The sequence below is a fragment of the Sander vitreus genome, chromosome 5 (assembly GCF_031162955.1).
Source record: "Sander vitreus isolate 19-12246 chromosome 5, sanVit1, whole genome shotgun sequence".
Lineage (NCBI taxonomy): Eukaryota > Metazoa > Chordata > Actinopteri > Perciformes > Percidae > Sander > Sander vitreus.
Window position 1 is genome coordinate 23456472 of NC_135859.1, and position 11007 is coordinate 23467478.

Sequence of the window (11007 nt, forward strand, 5' to 3'; positions counted from 1 at the left end):
AAAGATTCTCTCTTAGGATTTCAAAGCTTTTCACAGTTTTTTTTAAGGTCCAATGTGTAATACTGACAGCTAGCGTTTAAAATAGTTACTGCGGTAACTCCCCACACTCAACGTTCACGGAGGTTGCCAGGTTGAGAACACAGCATCAACGTTGCTAGACGCTTGTCTTACATAGCCAAACATTACTCCACAGCACAGCAGAGTAGCTAACGTTAGATGCTATACCTGACTGACAGCCACCCTATCTTGGCTTAAAATTGCGGCAACAGCCGCTAAAAACTAGCCTGGTCCTACCAGACTCTCGTACATTTCATTTGTACAGAGAGTCTGGCCACTCTCCGTTGACAAGTGTTAACTTCCTTGAAGGCGGGTACTTTGTTGAAGTTTAAAACTATTGGATCTGCCCAGAGCCACTCTGCCATAACCAATCACTAACGTTTGGTCGTGACGTATGTCATGCACATGTGCAACAAGCCACTCGTTCTCAGCCACTCCTTCTGTTCGCTGATTGGACCGCCAAAAATTTGGCTGGAGAAAACCGAGGCTATACTGCGAACCAAGACATAGTACTGAAGGGAAATGAAAATTGAGCGTTAAGTACATAGGAGGGCAGAGCCAGGCTAGCTAAAAACACCACTACCTCGCCGTCCTCCCTACCCAACTGACAGACACACCTTCTCGGCTAAAAATGATGGCAACAGCCGCTAAAAACACCACTACCTCGCCGTTCCCTCTACCCCACTGACCTCGCCGTCCCCTCTACCCCACTGACAGACACACTTCCTTGGCTTAAAATTACGGAAACAACCGCCAAAAGTAGCACAAACTCACAGTCCTCTCTACCTATTTACAGCCACCCTTTCTCGGCTAAAAATGACGGCAACAGCCGCTAAAAACACCACTACCTCGCCGTTCCCTCTACCCCACTGACCTCGCCGTCCCCTCTACCCCACTGACAGACACACTTCCTTGGCTTAAAATTACAGAAACAACCGCCAAAAGTAGCACAAACTCACAGTCCTCTCTACCTATTTACAGCCACCCTTTCTTGGCTTAAAATGACTCACTGTTTGTCGGCTACAGCCGCTGAACAGGCTATACGTTGTTAACAGCCATGGCCCGCTTGCCTGGTTCTCCAGTAACATTAGCAGTTATGGCATGACCAGTCGGGACCTTCACTGGCTGTGTCTCAATTGTTTTGCGAGTAACTAATTCGAGTAATGTAACTCTATAAAATTCTATGTGAGTACACAAATGTTGAAATGACTGAAAATGCCCCTCTCTAGTAGCCGTGAAAAATTAGCCTGAAGCTAATGCTTCAGAAGGAATTTAACCAACCTGGCGTCCTTTTGGGCTCTAAGCTGTCTCCATCTTTCAAATACATCCCCAATATTTACCCGGGGTTTGTTACATCTCTGGTCACGCAACTGTTAGAAACATGCCAAGGTTTTTTTAGGTTGGGTAGACTCTATCTCCATTGATCCCGTTGTTTGTTTGCTGCCTTCATTTCAGCTTAGCATGTTTATATTTAGCTTAATATCTGATGACATATTGTGGTCATTTTTGGATTTACAGTTTTTTCCAACTGCTTACACACGTTTTCAAAACTATGTCTCCTTTTTTCAAAACTCTACACACAATTCCCAAAACTGCACACACAAAATGCCTCACATCTCCTTCAAAATGAAACACTGCATTCAAAATACCATAAACACATCTCAAAATGAAGCATTTGCATCAAATGGCAAACACTTTTTTCATAATAGTAAATTTTTGGATATACCATGTACACACTGTTGTTCTAAATCTTAAACTCTTTTGTCTTTCATAGGCTTATATCTACATTTACTATGTTCTAGAGAGAAAGTAATCTGCAGAGAGGGGTTGAAAAGTGCACTGTAAACAACAATGCAATGTTACAGTAAAACAGAAAATATTTATTGGACAAAACATCACATTTGTAAGAGTATCACAGCGTTGTATACAGTATCATGAAACAAGAAAACAAAACTACAAACATATGTAAACCAAAGGTATCATTTTTAGAATAAAGAATGTGTGTGTGTGTGTGTGTGTGTGTGTGTGTGTGTGTGTGTGTGTGTGTGTGTGTGTGTGTGTGTGTGTGTGCGTCGTGGTGGGGGGGTTGTATGCACAAACAAAGTCTGATTGATTTGTAATGCTGAAATTGTCATTAGATAGTTGCATGCAGTTTAGATGCCATTGTAAAGCTATTCAAGATGGGCTTTTCTCATGGTCAATCCGTGGTTGATCACATGATGAATAAGTGTGGCCCTGATCTCATCAGAGATGGCTCTCCTTTATCTTTTTCCCTCCTCCTCCTCCACCTAGTTGTCATCCCCTGTCTGTCCCTCTTCCTCTTCTTGCTCTCTGTCTACTGTTGGCATCTGTTGTTCAAAACAGGTAATGTGACCTTTGTCTGTCTGTTATGTATAGTCCTATACTAAAGCAGTGATTAGTTAGTGTTCAGTTATGACATAATGTGTTTGCACATGTGAGGTGTGTGTGTGTGCCCTGGTAAATAAGTGTAGCATTTTGATTGGTTGTGTTTAGAAAAGGAAAGCAAGTCACTTCCTGTTAGATGATTGTATCTTAGGTAGAGAATTGTGTGTAATGTTTTGGCAAAAATGCAATTGAAAACTGAGTGAAAGGCTGAGAAATAGCTTATGGTTTTGGAGATTTGCTGTGTAATTTTGCACTTTGAGTGAGAGGTTTAAAAATTCGTGTGACATGAAAATATTTTGTGTGTAAGCAGTTGAAAAAAACTGTAATACAGTAAATATATAACATATACAGCAGACAAAGGACTCTGGATAAGACATATATTATCTTTTTCTACCTCTTTTAGAGTCTTAAAGGTCTCCAGTGTTGTCTTCTCTACTCTTAAAGCACTCAATCAGCACATTTTGATATGTTTTTGTGTGGTGTCTTTTGTGCATATAGCACTGAATAATATGATTACATTTTCAATTATTCTACATTGCCTGAAAAAGGTATGACCGTCTTCATCTTCCCTTCAATGACATGAAGGGAAGATGAAGAAGGTCCATCCTGTAGGCATTTATAGCAGCATTCTGTGGTCATGCTTGTATATTTTTGATATCTATCACTCCATAATATTTAGGTAGAAATGTGTGAGTGCAACTACAAAGAGAAGAAACCCTTGTTTGATATTTATCATATGCTGGCAGACATTTGAGACAAGTCATCTGAAATGTTTAAGAGAAATATTTCCTGTAAGCCTCCCTGTGCCAAGGAGATAACACTCTGTGAACCATATTCCAGAAAAGTACCACTTCCAGTACCACTTATTCCAGGATGTTGAACTGCACATACAGTGTTCTCATGCCAGTCATGAATGTCAAATGTCAAAGCCATTTTGCGAGATGTTGATAAGATTTTTCCTGAAATATGCTGCAGAGTAGAGACATAAAACCCCCACTAACTAAAAGCTTAAATACCAGATTTATGTAATTTAGAGTACAATTTAACTGCCAGAAATATGTATTCTTTTATGTAATAGCATAAAACCGTCCAGACACAGTCTTGCTTCTAAATATAGCAGTTACTGTATGTTTTATGGGAGGGGGGGAAGGCCATCAACACCACCATCCATTCATAGTTCATTAATTATGCTATAATTAGATATAGATTACCCAACAGCCTGTTTATTACAATTTTTTCAATTACTATGTCAATGTCAATTTATTTATATAGCATGTTTAAAAACAACTAGGTTGACCAAAGTGCTTTACAAGGTAAAAACAACAACAATAAAACAACAATTGAATACAGATTACATCACAAAAAAAATATTAATCGAACAAGGGTAATAATATCCTTCCTTAGCTGAAAGGAAATGCCAGAGAAAAGAGATGTGTTTGGTTATGAGCCTGGTTACTGGCACATCCAGGAGGTGCAGGTTTGCCGATCTCAACCCTCTTGCTGGAGTATGAGCAATTACTAAACGACAGTGGTCCCAACTGAAGCCACATGTGCAAAACTCTAACTACAGTCTGCATTACCAACAGTCACCTGAGCTAAACAGTTCACGTTCACACACGTCTCAAAACACGTTGAACAATCCTCATCTAGATAACACACACTGTCACTCACTGAGACACTATCATCAAACACTAATACAGATATTAGAAACTTTTCATCTTTACTGTTTAAATAATTTAAGTGATTTCACATGAATCAAGATTTTCTTTAAAGAAAAGAGAACATTCTTTCACATGAATGAATTCCAGAAAACCAGTTTTTTAGGTAAACAAGAAGGAATGAAAATAAAAATCAGTTGCTAAACGACAGTGGAGACACATGCAAAACTCTAACTACAGTCTGCACAACAGCAGTTCATGTGGACCAAACTCGTAACTCAGAAAGCCTTTTTTGTATACAAACATCAAATAAGAATGAAACAATTATACACTGGCCCGTTTACTGTAAGAGAAACGGGTAAAAGAGCAAAGATACCAACATGTATTATAGTAAAACTGCGTTCTTACTGTTTTTCAGAAAGTAATGGAGGTGAAAGCAATGGAAACACACCATTAATGTCATGAATTCTGCTTCCTAAGTTCACTTTCTGCCTCAGTTTCTGTTTTCACCTGTGAGTCTGTGTTTTTCTGAGAGTTCCTGAACGCATCCTGTCTGGTTGCCTGGCGACGAAGCAAGGCGGGAGAATCTGCAATCACACTCACCTGTATCTCATTTGCAATCTGACACCTGGTCCTGATCATCACCTCTCCACCATTTAAGCCGTGAACTGACAGCCATTCCCTGCCGGATTGTTATCCTCACCAGTATGTTTGCTAGAGCGTTAGTTAGAAAGTTTGAGAAGTTTGTTCTGCACTTTTGTGATGAATTTGCCTGTTCCTCTGTCTTCAGTTTTGTGACCTGGAAGATTCTCTCCATCACCGTCTGGTCGTCTGCATCACCATTATTACTGAGTCTGCATTAATCCGTCAGCCGACTCAATTCCACCCGCTGCCTCACCAGCTGGACTCCCCTGCTTCCACGTACCAAAACCAAATAAATACTTACCTTTTTTCCATTCTACTTACCTTGTCCTTGTCTGCTTTTGGGTTCCTGTCCTAGTGAAGCGTGACAATTAATTTGTGTTTAGAGATGATGCAGACATCCAATGTGATGAAGAAAACTTGCTGCATGATGCTGGAGAGAGGCAGGATTACAGTTTTTCTTGATTGCTTTGACCTGCTTAAAGAAACTGGGATCCACTCGGTTTTCATCATCACTGTCTTAGCAGAGCAGAAGACACCTCTTGCAAATGTGTTAACCCTTTCTCATTGGATTGACACATTTCCCCCACACTTTTGCAGAACAGTTAACACGGATGTCATTCAAGCAGTCCAAACTCCATTGTTTTAGCTATGGTTACCAAACAGAAAGCAGCTGTTCCTAACTATTAGAAACTACATACATCAGTATGAAATCGTTGAAGCACGTGTTTGACACTCCTACACACAAATCTTCAATTAGTAATCAGTCTGCAGGTCTTAATGTGGATGAGGCCATGTGGCCCCATCGTCAAGACAGAGTATCAATAGTGGCTATTTCCTATACTCTACAGTAATAGATGTTTATACTTTACTGTAATAGATTTGATTTATATTTTCTTAATTTCTTATACACTAATAGATTTTATTTTGGTTTAGATGTATTTTGTGTAATATTTACAGTATTTCAGTTTTCAGCCACAGTTTCAAAATAAGGATCAATGGAATCAATAACATTTGCATCAAAACATTTCTGATTTTGGATCCAATTCTATGCAAGAAGGCAAATTTGACAACAAATGTCACTGGCATGAAAGCTACGTACAGTAATAGGCTACAATGACAAGCAATGGTGCACTGATTCGCATTGGGTGCTGTATTTTGTATTTTGTTGTCCACTGTGTAATGGTTGATTGGAAGAGCTCATATATTTGTTTGCAAGTTGTGTTGTTTGAAGGTAAAAGTTGCTTTTGTTGCATATTTTAAATGTTTTGGCACGGTTAGAGCCTTTTGCAAACTAAATGTATCATTTTGACCATGAGTGCCACTGTTTCGGCCTGTGTGTTAACTGTTTTGAAAATGTGGAGTTTGAGTTGACTGCTGCGTCAAAGCAACCAAGAAAAACTGTAATCACACTATTCTTTGTTACTGTTATGCACCTTTAGTTTTTTTTTCCCGTAATTCCATAAATTACTACAGACAAAATACTATATTGAAGCAAACTGCTGATTTTCATTCCTTCTTGTTAAATTTGTAAAAATTGGTATATTACATACAATCTATATATTTTCTTTAAATAAACTATTGGGTAGTGTGAAGATGAGAAAGTTTGTAATTTCTGTATTGGTGTTAGACGCTATAGTGTTTGTACTCTCAGTGTGTTCTGAGTGACCGTGTGTATTATCTCAGTGAGGATTGTTCATAGTGTTTTGAGACGTGTGAAGAGTTGTGTTGCTTGGAATGAGTTTTGCAAGAGATGTGAACTGTTTAGCTCAGGTGACTGGTAATGCAGACTGTAGTTTGAGTTTTGCGCATGTGGCTTCAGTTGTGCCCAGTGTCGTTTAGCAATCGAAAAAAAACTGTAAATAGATATATATTTTTATTTTGTCTGTAGTAATTGACGTCATTACTGGAAAAAAAGTTACAAAATAAAAGTACGTAATAGTAATAAAGAATTGTGGGGATAATCCTGCCTCTCTTCAGCATCAGGCCACACATTTTCATCATCACATTGGATGTCCTGGCTTGCCATGCACCTGCATCATCTCTACGTAAATACAAATGAATGTAGTGTTTCCATTGCTTTCACCTCCAATACCTTCTGAAAGTGCACAGTTTTACTGCAGTAGTGTTTTTCACATTTTCTATAGCTGTGTATGTAACCGCAGATATCTTACCTGGACATATTGGTGTCTGTGTTCTTTTACCCGTTCACTGTTTCTCTCGAATGGTACAATGTACCGTTTCATTTTTTAATGTATCTTCATATAGGGACAATTATGTAGCATAGCCCTTTGCAACACACCGCAGCATTTATAGCCTAAGCTAATTTGGAATGCTCGTCCCTAGATGGACCTTTTTAATCTTACTTGGTGTTCATTTATTTCCAAAAAAATATATATTTTTGAGCTTTCCCTATATATACTGTATGTGATCACTAACTAGTCTAAAACAAGACAACTGCTTAGGCTTTCAGCTGAACTTGCAATCAGCGGTGTTTGAAATGCACCAGGCTGAAATCCATTCTGTTTTGAATGTGTGGTCACAGTAACAGTTTTGACAGCAGGGTGTTAGCATTTGAACAAAGTGCTGTAAATTCACAGTGTTGTACAGGTTGTGGTTTAAGCCATGGGATAAGTGTGTAGACTTTTGAAAACTGTGTTCAAGCAATGAAAAACAGACTAGAGTTTGGTCCACATGAATTGCTGCTGTGCAGATGTAACGAATATAAACAATTATTTGTTTTCATTAAAATCCCTCTCCATTTTATTTTGTCATTATTGTACTGTTGTCTGTTTTATTCATTTATAAGTTTTGTGTATAATTAAAGAGCTTTCTAAAATTTATTTTGGTGTTCTGTTGATGACGTCTTCGGTGCGCGCAGCGCAATCTTAAAGGAGAATTCCGGCCAATTTTTACGTTAATCTTGATCGCTATAGCTATGCGAATACTTTCGATAGAAAAAACCCCGACCCGAATCAGTGCAGGTAACACGGAGAAGCTGCAGCTACGTACTACAAGCGTCCCCTGAGCTAAAACGGCAGTGGTCGGGCCAAATTTTAGAGTGCCTTTTTGTCTCTTAACAGACACAAAATGCAATTAATATGTATGTGCCACATGAACAGGGCCCTTACGTGTCAACAAGATGCGTTTTTAACTCAGTGTTTAAATTCACGTACCCTGGTCCCTGTCTCGATCCAGCCGTTAGCCGCTAGCTGCCATCCGGTGAGTGTATTCAGACAGGCTTCTGTGATAATCATCCCAATAAAAATCCACGGAGCGGCGGTGGTGTGGCTATGTCCTCCAGAGGACAGTTCATGTCACGTCTTGAAGTGTATTCCCCCCTAAAATAAACAGTACTGCGGTAGAAGCTGTTAGCTGCTAGCTGCCGTCTGGTGAGTGTATTCAGCCAGTATTCTGTGATAATCATCCCAATAACAATCCACGGAGCGCCCGGTGGTCTGGTGGATGTCCTGCATAGGACAGATCATGCCTTCGCAGCGAAAGGTTTAGATTATTTCCCCCTCAAAATAGGTAATTGAGTACTGTAGTGGTTATGACCATATCAGTGACTATGTAACTACATGGAAACGGGCCACACCGACCACTGCCGTTTTAGCTCAGGGGACGCTTGTAGTACGTAGCTGCAGCTTCTCCGTGTTACCTGCACTGATTCGGGTTGGTTTTTTTTCTATCGAAAGTACTCGCGTAGCTATAGCGATCAAGATTAACGTAAAAATTGGCCACATACAAAACCCACATACAAAAAATATTGGTTAAATTAAAGATGACATGGCATGGAAACTAGCTTCAAAAAGGCCAAAACAAAAGAGTTAAATGCAGGTCTGCGGAGCTGACGAGCTAGCTGCAGTTAGCTTTGGACTGCTAGTTGGCTGCTGCCCATCGCAACCGAGCATGTCCTCTAAAAACATGGGCCACGTGTTATATAAATCTTTACTTAAGTAAAGAATAGATGTTAATACAAAATAAACCCTAGATTGATGTCTTATCTTTGCCATTATGAGGTACCTCCCCCCGCCGTTAGCGTAGCATTGCGTACCTGTAACCCAGCCAACTACAAAGAACTGGTAAGCATCCAGACTTTTAAAAGCTTTGAGATCAGCACCAGTATATGGGGATACCCCGTTTATCACACAGTGTTACAGATCGTGTGGACTGAAGTCGGGCAGACAGTTTAGCTTGTTATTGCCGGTGATTTGCCGTCCATCATGGCGTCGTCACGTGGTCGTGGTCACGTGTTTGCAAAGGGTCTATACTTCGAACGTTAACAAGAAAAGACGTCACCCAACATAACGCCAGACTGCATAGCAGAAGAACAACAGCCAAATACACAGTCAAATACACTTGGCACTTATATCCTCTTGTCTCAAACAGACAAAATTGTTTGTTAGTGTGTGTGTGTGTGTGTGTGTGTGTGTGTGTGTGTGTGTGTGTGTGTGTGTGTGTGTGTGTGTGTGTGTGTGCTCAGCTTTCACACTCTTATTCCAGTATAACACATGGCGGGGGGACTGTTTCAGTCTATGATAGACTGTTGAAAGCAGATCTCCTCCGGTGGCTGTCATTGCGTGCCAGATGACAAAAGTGGCTGTGTGATCAGAGACAAGGGGAGCCAGGAGAGCAGAGGGTAATTTGATAGGGACAGGTGTTACTGATTGACAGCTGAGAAATTCTCTGGGCTGCTTATCAAGCATCGTGGCCACTGAGTGATGGAATAGACAGTAATGAAACATGACATTGGGGTGGATTGCCATTTATTGGTGCTTATGGCTGGGTGAATATGGCAATAACTATATACCTGTGAGCAGTGGTGTAGTCCACGTGATATGCAGGTATACGCAGTATACTCACTAAGGAAGCTCCAGGATTTCCGTATACCCACTTAATAATGCGCAATGACACACAACAACATACTTTCCATTATATTTTTGACATATTTTGAATTGTCATCTGTGGGTTTTTTTTCTTTGCATAGGCTAAATAAAGGGATTTCAGCTGTGAATTGGTGCATAAAATTGCTCAATGCTCAAAATTTCCCTGGGGGGGGGACATCCAGACCCCACCCTCCCAAAGTCCCATTCTGGCCCATACATATACATTACAGTATGCCCACTACAATACATTAGACTACACCACTGCCTACACCACTACATACAGAGAACACAGTCACATTAGGAATGGTACTTTTTTTAGTTGCTGAAGTAACTGTGCAAGTTCCCATACAGCAGCAGCAAATCAGCCCTGGCTTGGTAAATACAAAACATGCAACTGAAGAGTCATCCTCTAATGTTCTGGGAGAGGCCCAGCCTGCTGAAGCATGATGGTCTCCACCCAAATCGACATGGAGCCAGGCTGCTCTCTGACAACATAACAACCACACTGAGGTATTGACATTCTGTAGAAAATATCACAGATTCATGCCCCCCAGGTATTGATCCAAATGGCACTTTAGATGTGGATGGATCTGAAAATGTTTTCTACAGGGTAACATGTAGCACTACTACTATTCCAGTTATAATCAACAATAGACCATACAAAGTGGTGAATCCCCTAAGTAATAAGAAGCTAACTGCAAACATAGTAAATTTAGCATCCATTCCCCTACCACTACAATGATAGAACAGAATAGGAAAATTAGATGTGGACTATTAAATATCAGATCTCTGTCTTCTAAAGCAGTACTAGTAAACGATTTGATCAGATAATCAAATTGATCTATTCTGTCTTACCAAAACATGGCTGTACCATGAAGAATATGTTAATCTAAATGAAGCCCCTCCTCCCAGTCATAATAATACTCAAATTCCTAGAGGCTCAGGCCGAGGAGGGGGAGTTGCAGCCAGATTTGATTCAAGTCTGTTAATTAATCCTAAACCTAAACTAAATTACAACTCGTTTGAAAGCCTTGTTCTTAATCTTCAACATCCAACGTGGAAAACATTACAGCCAATTATATTTGTTGTTGTCTACCGAGCTCCAGGTCCGTATTCTGAATTTTTATTGGAATTCTCTGAGTTTTTATCATATGTATGTAGTATATGGGAGGTGTTGTATATGTCATACTGGAGTGTGTCCCTAGGTGGCAGTAGGTGTTCATCTGGGGCATGGGGGTGGTGTGTGGTTCAAGGCTTCTCTACAGTTGTGGTATTTTCGAGAGACCGCCAAGCTCATGTAATGCCCAACCCAGTGTTCATTAAATCCAGATAACCTCCATCCAAACTGTCCGTCT